The sequence below is a fragment of the Peromyscus maniculatus genome, chromosome 20 (assembly GCF_049852395.1).
Source record: "Peromyscus maniculatus bairdii isolate BWxNUB_F1_BW_parent chromosome 20, HU_Pman_BW_mat_3.1, whole genome shotgun sequence".
Lineage (NCBI taxonomy): Eukaryota > Metazoa > Chordata > Mammalia > Rodentia > Cricetidae > Peromyscus > Peromyscus maniculatus.
The window spans coordinates 44,653,963-44,662,091 of record NC_134871.1 but is presented as its reverse complement, the minus strand read 5'-3'; the positions used below and the strand labels follow the sequence as shown (position 1 = coordinate 44,662,091).

Below are 8,129 nucleotides of genomic sequence, written 5' to 3'. Positions count from 1 at the left end.
ACCCCAGCTCTCATCTGGCCTGAGTTCTCTGGCTTACCCTCTCTGAGAATATGGCTAGGGTGGTTTAGACGGAATCCCCAGAATTGTTTCTGGAATTTTCTATTTGATACTTTGGGACTGTGGTTGGCTGTAAGTAACAGAACTTGAAGTGTGGATAAGGCATATGCTCTGGAACCTTACTCAAGAACTCTAACAAGAGCCAGGGAGTGATCTGTGGTCATCAGGCCCAAATGAAGCAGGAGGGGCAGAAGCTAGGTTCTGAGGACCGGATAGACACTGAGGACTGTGTAGACAGCACCTCCTGCTCTGCACTGAGTCCTGCCTCTCTGTGTCACCCATTGCTGCAGAAGCTTCTCAACACGAGGAAGTTACCAGAACATATTCAGATGGAGAAACTGAGGCTGAGAGAGAGGGAGAGAGAAGCAGAAGCAGGCCCTGTATTCCATTCTCTTCTATGGCCAGGTCTGTGCCCCCTACCTCCACCCAACATGCATAAGGGTTGTTAATCCCAAAGGTGGGAGGAGAAAGATGACCGACCCAAATCATCAAGGCCAAATTAATTAAAGCAAGCAATTAATTAAAGCATCTTTTTTTATTCATGTAATGTTAAACCCAAAGATGCCAGGAGAAAGATCAAATCCATGATTGTCCCATTAAAGTAAGCTTAATTTAGAGGTGCACCCGAGACTGACCAGCTGGCCGTCTTACTCTAATTCAGGACTTTAGAGAGCAGCCCCACACCGGCTTTTTGAGGCCCTTTTTATGGGGGAGAGCCATAAGGTTAATAGAAAAACGGCTGTAAGTGTGCTTACGGGGCAAGATAACGGGCTGTTAGAAAAAATACAATGAATGGTAAGAGTCAAAGCAAGAATATACATCATGTGGGAAGGGAGTCATACATTGTGGGATGGTCACGGGTATAGATCAAGGTATCCTGAAAACATATTTTGTGAGGCAAAGGGCAATTATAAGTCATGGGGCCGTGAGTTTAGTGCAGGTTGAAAACATGTTTTGTAGGGTACACCAGGTTTAGGAAAGAGAAACTTGTTCTGAACTAAAATAGAAACCTATTCTTGTAGGGTATGGGGGACTTAACAACAATGCAGCTCCTGTTCTGGTTTCACAGGGTCCCAGAGAAGAAGGGGGTCAGAACTGAGCTCTGTAAAGGGTCTCTGCATCCAGGCAATGTGTGACCTCTGGCCTCCTAGCAGAGCCCAGTCTCCTTAATAAGGGCTCCAGGATGGCAGAACTCATGGGTCTCTGGATTCTCCAGCTTTGGTGGAAATACCTCTCCCACCCCGGTAGATGGTGTCTGGTTTCTATTTGTCTTTTCCGCTCAGGTGACCTCTGTGAGCCTCCTGGCTTCTTCCCGACTCAGCTCCCACCTTTACAAGGGTTCTTGTGAGGAGGAGAGAGGGATAAGAAAATATTAAATAGAAAGGGAGCTAGATGATGAGAGGAAAGATGGAAACACAGGATAACTTCAAGAAGGCCTGGATCAATATCCAGTGGCCCCTTCCGTTTATTCAAAAGGACTTTTTATAACAATGCCAAAGGGTGGGGCTTTGCAAGATCAAAGCACACCGCACAGCCAAGTGTAGACCCTTCCAAACACCTGGTAACCACACCTGTGGTCAAATCATCCCCTTATGCAGCCCTGCTGGGTAAAGCAAGCTCAGATTCCGGGACCCTGAGTAAGTTCTCACCAGGAAACCTCTGTGGGTCTCCACACTCCCAGGTCCCTTTATCCCATATACCTTCTCCTGTCCTCTTCCTCCTGGATCCCTGACCCCATCCCATTTCTAGAGGCCCTTTCCTAGACCTCCTTCCCTCAGCTTCCCTGAGCACCCCACTTGCCTTCCTCCTGCCTTTCAGCCCTCTTCCCCATCCCCTTCCTTTCCCCAGTCCGGGAACCCATGTGCCCTCTAGTGGCAGTGGCATGCACTAACGCTCTTCCTCCCTGGCCAGGAAGAATCCACAGCTCTCAGAGACCTGAGAGCTAGATTAGGGCATTCAGTGGATTCACTCAGGCTGCTCAGGGAGCTGACAGGCTTTGTCCTTTCCCAGCTAGCTGCTTTATCTCAGAGGCCTCACAGCTGTCCCTCTGAAACACCCCCTGGCTGGCCTAGTAGGTGGTCTCAACTTGTGTTGTGGGGTTCCTTCTTTCAGGCAAATCTGCTTCAAAGTCTGTAAGATATCCTCACACTGGGATGGAAGAAGGGTCCCATTGGGGACAGGATCCTGGAGAGCTGATCTTGTGCTCTCCCTGACGGAGGGACCCAGCTAGGGCCAGCTCCTTTAGCAGGACTGGCCGCCAGGGACTGATTGAATAACCCACCAGTGTGAAAACTAAACATTGGCTGCTGGGAGACCAAAAGGCCAAATGCCCATGCATCAGAGCCAGCATTAACCAGCTTGGCTGCGTATACCACCTCTGGATACCTAGATGCCCTCAGCAGCCTCCTTCAGGAGCAAATCACTTCCCAACATGAGAATGCCCTGGACTAGCCTGGCCTTGGGGTTTGAAACACAGGGGGCTGGTCAGCTCCAGTGTTGGTACCCGAGATTGGGTAAGTGGCAGATCTTTTTGACCTGAGTTTACTTATATATTTGTCATAAGTCCATATTTTAGTGCATTAGTCTTTTCTTTGGCCCAGGGCTTGGGGGCCAGTCTCCCACACACATGCCTCTTGCTCTCCACTTCCTCCAGAGAGTGGCTGGGAAGGTGTTTGGAGGGCAGGGTGTTGGGTCCAGGAAGCTCAGCCACGGGTGACTGAGGCCGTGAGTCTCAAAGCTCAGTTAAGTTGCTGGGCAGTAGTTCCTGTCTTTTTGCTCGAGACTTGCTTGGTGCCCCCACAGATACACCAAGAGGGGCAGTTTACCACTTTCTGGATGTGCTAATTCTTCCAGCTGATACCCAGAGATAACCACCACAGACAGACCGGTTGCTGGCTAGCCTGTGATGATCCTTAGCTAGAGACCTATATTCTGTCCTCTCTGGTCGTGGCCTGAGATAACCACCACAGACAGACCGGTTGCTGGCTAGCCTGTGCTGGTCCTTAGCTGGAGGCCTACATTCTGTCCCCTCTGCAGTGACACCTGGTGTACTCAGGCTGGCTCTCCTGTGTGACCCTGCAGGGAGCATAGTTGAAGTCACAGCATTCCTTACAGCCTTGACTTTGCAGCCTCAGGAGGTCACTGCGCCACATGACACCTGTAGGATTGGACTGATTCTATCTTCTAATGAGAAGAGTGTGCAATATGAACGTCCCCTCAACTTCTGTTGCATAAAGCACGTGACTTCTCGGCTAAGGGGTATGTAGAATTCAAGAAAAATGCAATGAATTCATGTCCAGCCTGCTTATACATACAGAACTATGTGCCACAGTAGAGAATACATATTTAATCTTTATTTTTATTTGATGTGTATGGGTGTTCTACCAGCATATATGTATATGTGCCACATGTGTACAGTGCCCATGGAGGACAGAAGGGGACATTGGATCCCCTGGGACTGGAGTTACAGATGGTTGTGAGCCACATGTGGAGGCTGGGAATTAAACCTGCATGCTGTGGAAGAGCAGCCAGTGCCCTTAACTGCTGAGCCATCTCTCCAGCCCACAGTAAAGAATATTTTATGGTATAAATGGAACAATTTGGCATGAGTTAGTACAAACAACATAGTTTGCTCTCTACAAAAACCACACAATTATGTGGTAATTGGTGAAAAAGTTCTCAGTGAGGCTGAGCAGTGTGGCTGAGAATTCCTGGGAAGAAGCTGTGTCTGCAAAGGCTGACTGACCAGAAAGGCAGTAATGTGGAAAGGTGGGAACGGTGCAAGTTTAGAGACAAATTATCCCAAAGCAGCTCTGGCTTCTTTAGTACCCATTTCTTGCTGAAATGGCCTAACCTCTTTTGTGGCCATTAGGGAAATCCTTTGGGATGTATGAACAGACCCCAGTTTCCACCACCAAGAGGCTAAGAATGCTGTCGGGCAGCTGCTGAGGCTGGAGCAGAGCTTTCCCAGTGTTTCTGTGACTGCCCGCCTGATGGACCACAAGTGTATTGAAAAGTGTGTTCTTTAGTGACTTCCTCTCTCTTACCTCGTTGGAACATGACATTTGGGGAGACCCAAATCTGTGTTCTGGGGCCATCACTGCTTATATTTGGCTCCAGAATAAGCCATCTCTTTTGTTCCTTGGCGGGGGGAGCACTATTTATTTTGCTGACACCAGCCACTTGTCATGAAATCTTCTACTTCAATTTATCTTTAAAAGGTAAATACTTATAACATATCGCTAAGCTCTTGGGAGGCAGAGGCAGGTGAATCTCTGTAAGTTTTAGGCCAGGCTGGTCTATATGGCAAGTTCCAGGCTAGACAGAGCTACATGGTGAGACTCTGTCTCAAAGTAAACAATAACAACAACAAAGAAAAACAAAACAAAAATCCATCAAAGACCCCGGAGCAGTCTAATAGCCTCTTGGAACCAGCAAGGCATTTTTGGCAATTGGGTTTAAGGTAAATAATATAAGGATAAAGAGAGTAAAACAAGTCTTCACGTAACAAGGGCAGATAATAAAATGTTACCTAAGACCATGATTAGTAGATGTCAGGCTTGTGAGTCATGCCATGTGGCTGGCTTGCCTTCTATCAGCCTAGGGCTACAGGAGAAAGAAAGATGGAATTCAGGATGTCGCAATCAGAGCTTCCTGAGGAAGCTCCCAATGGGACAGAGGGTACATGGGGTATTCAGTGGGGCATGGGGTGGGGGAGGCGTGGGCATGGGCAGCCAGCTACTGTGAAGGGAAAACTCCACCCAGCCAAGCTGTTCTGGTTCTTCTGTCTCCCACCCCCACCCCCGTTGTCATGGGTAGGCATGTATGAGCCTCACTGTCCATCCCAGCATTGGCCAGGACAATGGACAAGGCGTCCAAAAAGATGACACATAGCGCCACACCAGAAACAGATGATGTGTGGTATCTTTATTCAAGGTCAGAATTTATTGAATGGCAGAAGGTTCACAAGGTGAGTAAACTTTGTTAGCTGTAATTTCCCAAGTAGTCCTGACTTCCCTTGGTAGCTGGCAGAAACAAGCCCAGACTCTTTCATTCCAACCAATCACTAGTATCAATTCTCAGATCAAATATCACATACCACAGTACTCTGTCTATCTGTCTATCTGTCTATCTATCTATCTATCTATCTATCTATCTATCTATCTATCTATCTATCTATCTATCTATCTATCTACCCATGTAGGTCACAGAATGGCTCCAGAAGGGTTAAGTGCTAAAGAGTTCTAAGAAATCAAGGAGGGCTCTCTGGAAGCAGAAGTAGAGAAGTAGACTACAGGTGGATAGATTAACAAACCCATGTGGACGCTGCAGAACCAAGCTTTAGTATTATAGGACCTGGAGGTGAGGTACAGGACCAGGTCTGGATGGGTGGACAGATAGACAGGCAGATGGCACTGTGAGGAGAATCCAGGCCAGCTTCAGGCATTGAGCTAAAGTCCTGGAGACAGCCTCTGGCTGCTGCTGCTTTGGTACACACACCCAGTAGTCAGAGGACAGGTCAGTTAGGGCTGTCACCTGGCAGGATGGGTATCGTCCTCTTTACGGGGTCTGGGTGAAGCTGCTGTACCCTCCATCAGTCTGATGTGTTGGACAAGTTCTGAATCCTGGTTTTTGGTGTGGTTTTTAATATGCCTGCCCCTGTGTTACAGTCAAAGTTGGACCAAGTGCTACTTTTATAATGGACTCAGCAAGGACATGGTGTGGCCTGAATGCCACTGTTTACATAATATGGAGTGACTCAGAGCAGGGCACAGACTGACCGACACAGGGTAAAATTTCCTAAAGTTGAACTTCTGTTAAACAGGTGGAGTATGTCTGGCTTTGAGTGCTCAGTGGTCCTTCACGGTTCTCCACGGCCCACTCTAGGGCCATGGGTCCCACAAGGCTGTCACTTCATCCCCTCTAAGGCAATGCTGCTTCCCCTGGAAATCTGAGGGTGGAAGGCTCATCTGTAGTGACAGGTCCCAAAGGGAGGGATCAACTATGTCTCTGGATGCTGTGGTTTTGTGTGTGAATTTCATTCGTGATAAATCTGACAGTTCAAAACTACGCTCAAAGGGAGCAGTCTCCTGGTAGCAGTTTGCCTGCTTGTATTGAAATGAGTGGTGGGGGTTTTGGGGAGCACATAAAGTCACCTTGTAAGTGAAAGGAGCCCTATCCATCAATGAACACACAGCACTTAATAAGGGAACATCTTTAACTTCTTAATGGCAACTTTGAAAATATAGAAGACCTGGCTTTCTTTAAAAATTCTTATTTTAAATTGGCCCTCCCCCCGAATAAAAAACCCAGCTTCTACAATCCTGGGCACTGCCACGGCCCATGTGGAGGCCAGAGGACAACTTTGTGGAGCTGGCTGTGTCTTTTCATCTTTATGTGGGTTCCTGGAATGGAACTGAGATGCCCAGGCTTGCTTGGTGAGTGCCGTTCTCTGCTGAGTCATCTCAAGGCCCTGTTTGGACAATTTGGATGTTGCAATTATCTAATAAACGCTTCCTGGATACAAGAATGAATATCAACATTGGAATTTCTCTCCCAAACAAGTTTTAGGGTGTGTGATGGTTGATTTTGATTGTCAACCTGATTGGGTTAGGAAATGCCCTGGAGGTTGGGAAAGCTCACTTTGGGGGTGCTTCTGTAGTGCGGTTTGCAAACAGTTGACTCCAAAGTTCCTGATGTAACCAATGGCTTCATCTCTTGATGGGTTCATAGTCTGATGGCGTTGGTGGGACATGGTGGGTGGCAGGAGAGTGGAGAGAGTGAGCCACTGGGGTTGTCCCCTGGGGCCCTCGGTCTTGCTAGCCGTCTCCTGTATTCACTTCCTCTCTGTGCTCCCTCAGGTACAGGGCTGTTAGGGACTTGTTAGGGCTTGTTAGGCCTTGGTTCTCACACCAACAAAGAGACAAGAACAGTGAAAAGAGAAAGCTGATGCATTTAGCTCGACCTCAATGGGAAGAGAAACAAATTACTGTTTGAGTTCCTGCCCTGACTTTTTTCATGTGCAAGTGGAAGTGAAAGACACCTTTTTTCTTCCCCAAGTTGCTTTTAGTCACGGTGTTTCCGCACAGCAATAGTAAGCCTAACTAACACAGCAGGTATAGGCTCTATTACTTAGAGTGAGCTCTGCTGCATGTGATCAGAATGCATGGGTGGCTGCAGGCTGTGCTCAGCCAGCAAGGACAGCTCAAGCTGCCTCTTTCTCTCTTTCCTGGCACTCCCACAATTTTTGCACAGTGGCTGGTCTGTAAAGTCATCACTAGGAACATAGACGTGCTTTCTCTCTGTCCCACATAGACCGACCCGAGCCTCGTCTGCTTGGGATGAAGACTACAGGGCACACTATCTTTCCCAGGGGAGCGTCCTGTGTGCAAACTCTTTCTCAGACCTTGGTGGGGAGGGAACCAGGCTTCCAAACTGTTCAAGGGTGAGACCTCACCAGCAGAGGGCAGAGAAACCAAGGATGATATGCATATTCCCTTGCCTGCAGCATTTAAAAAATGTCATTTGAAATAGAAAACAAGGGGGAAGTTTGAGACTGATGTTTTGAACAAAAATAAAGCTGTCCAGAGCTCCTTTCTCCCGATACCACTCTTTCCCCACATTTTGAGGTGTTGTGTATAGCCGGATCATGGCACATGCTAGTCAAGTGCTCTACCACTGGGCTCCGCCCCAGTCTGAGGTGTGGGACTTTAAAAATGTTTCATTTTCATCTTTATTTTTATGTGTATGGGTGTGTTGCCTGCCTGTGTGTCTGTGCCCCACAAGTATATAGTACCCACAGAGGTCAGAAGAGGGTGTTGGATCTCCTGGACCTGGAGTTACAGAGGGTGGTGAGCCACTGTGGGGGTGCTGGGAATTGAACTCAGGTCCTCTGGAAGAGCATCTGGTCCCCTTTAACTGCTGAGCCATTCCTCCAGCACCACAGGACCCTTAAAAGCACACAGAACTCTCAGTAACGATGGAAAACCTGTGAGGGCTTTGGTGGGATTGCAGGGGGAATCTGGCTTGCCATACATGGGTTCTCAGACAAGCTCTGGCAAGAGGTGGGAAAC

General features: G+C 48.1%; 1 long non-coding RNA gene across 1 annotated transcript; it reads left to right on the top strand.

Annotated features, from left to right (window-relative positions):
- The first annotated feature begins 345 nt into the window (after positions 1-345).
- Positions 346-3,345, top strand: LOC143269693 (uncharacterized). The gene is made up of 2 exons (XR_013046268.1): positions 346-462; positions 3,139-3,345. It is a non-coding gene; the product is annotated as an uncharacterized LOC143269693 (long non-coding RNA).
- Positions 3,346-8,129: the final 4,784 nt, after the last annotated feature.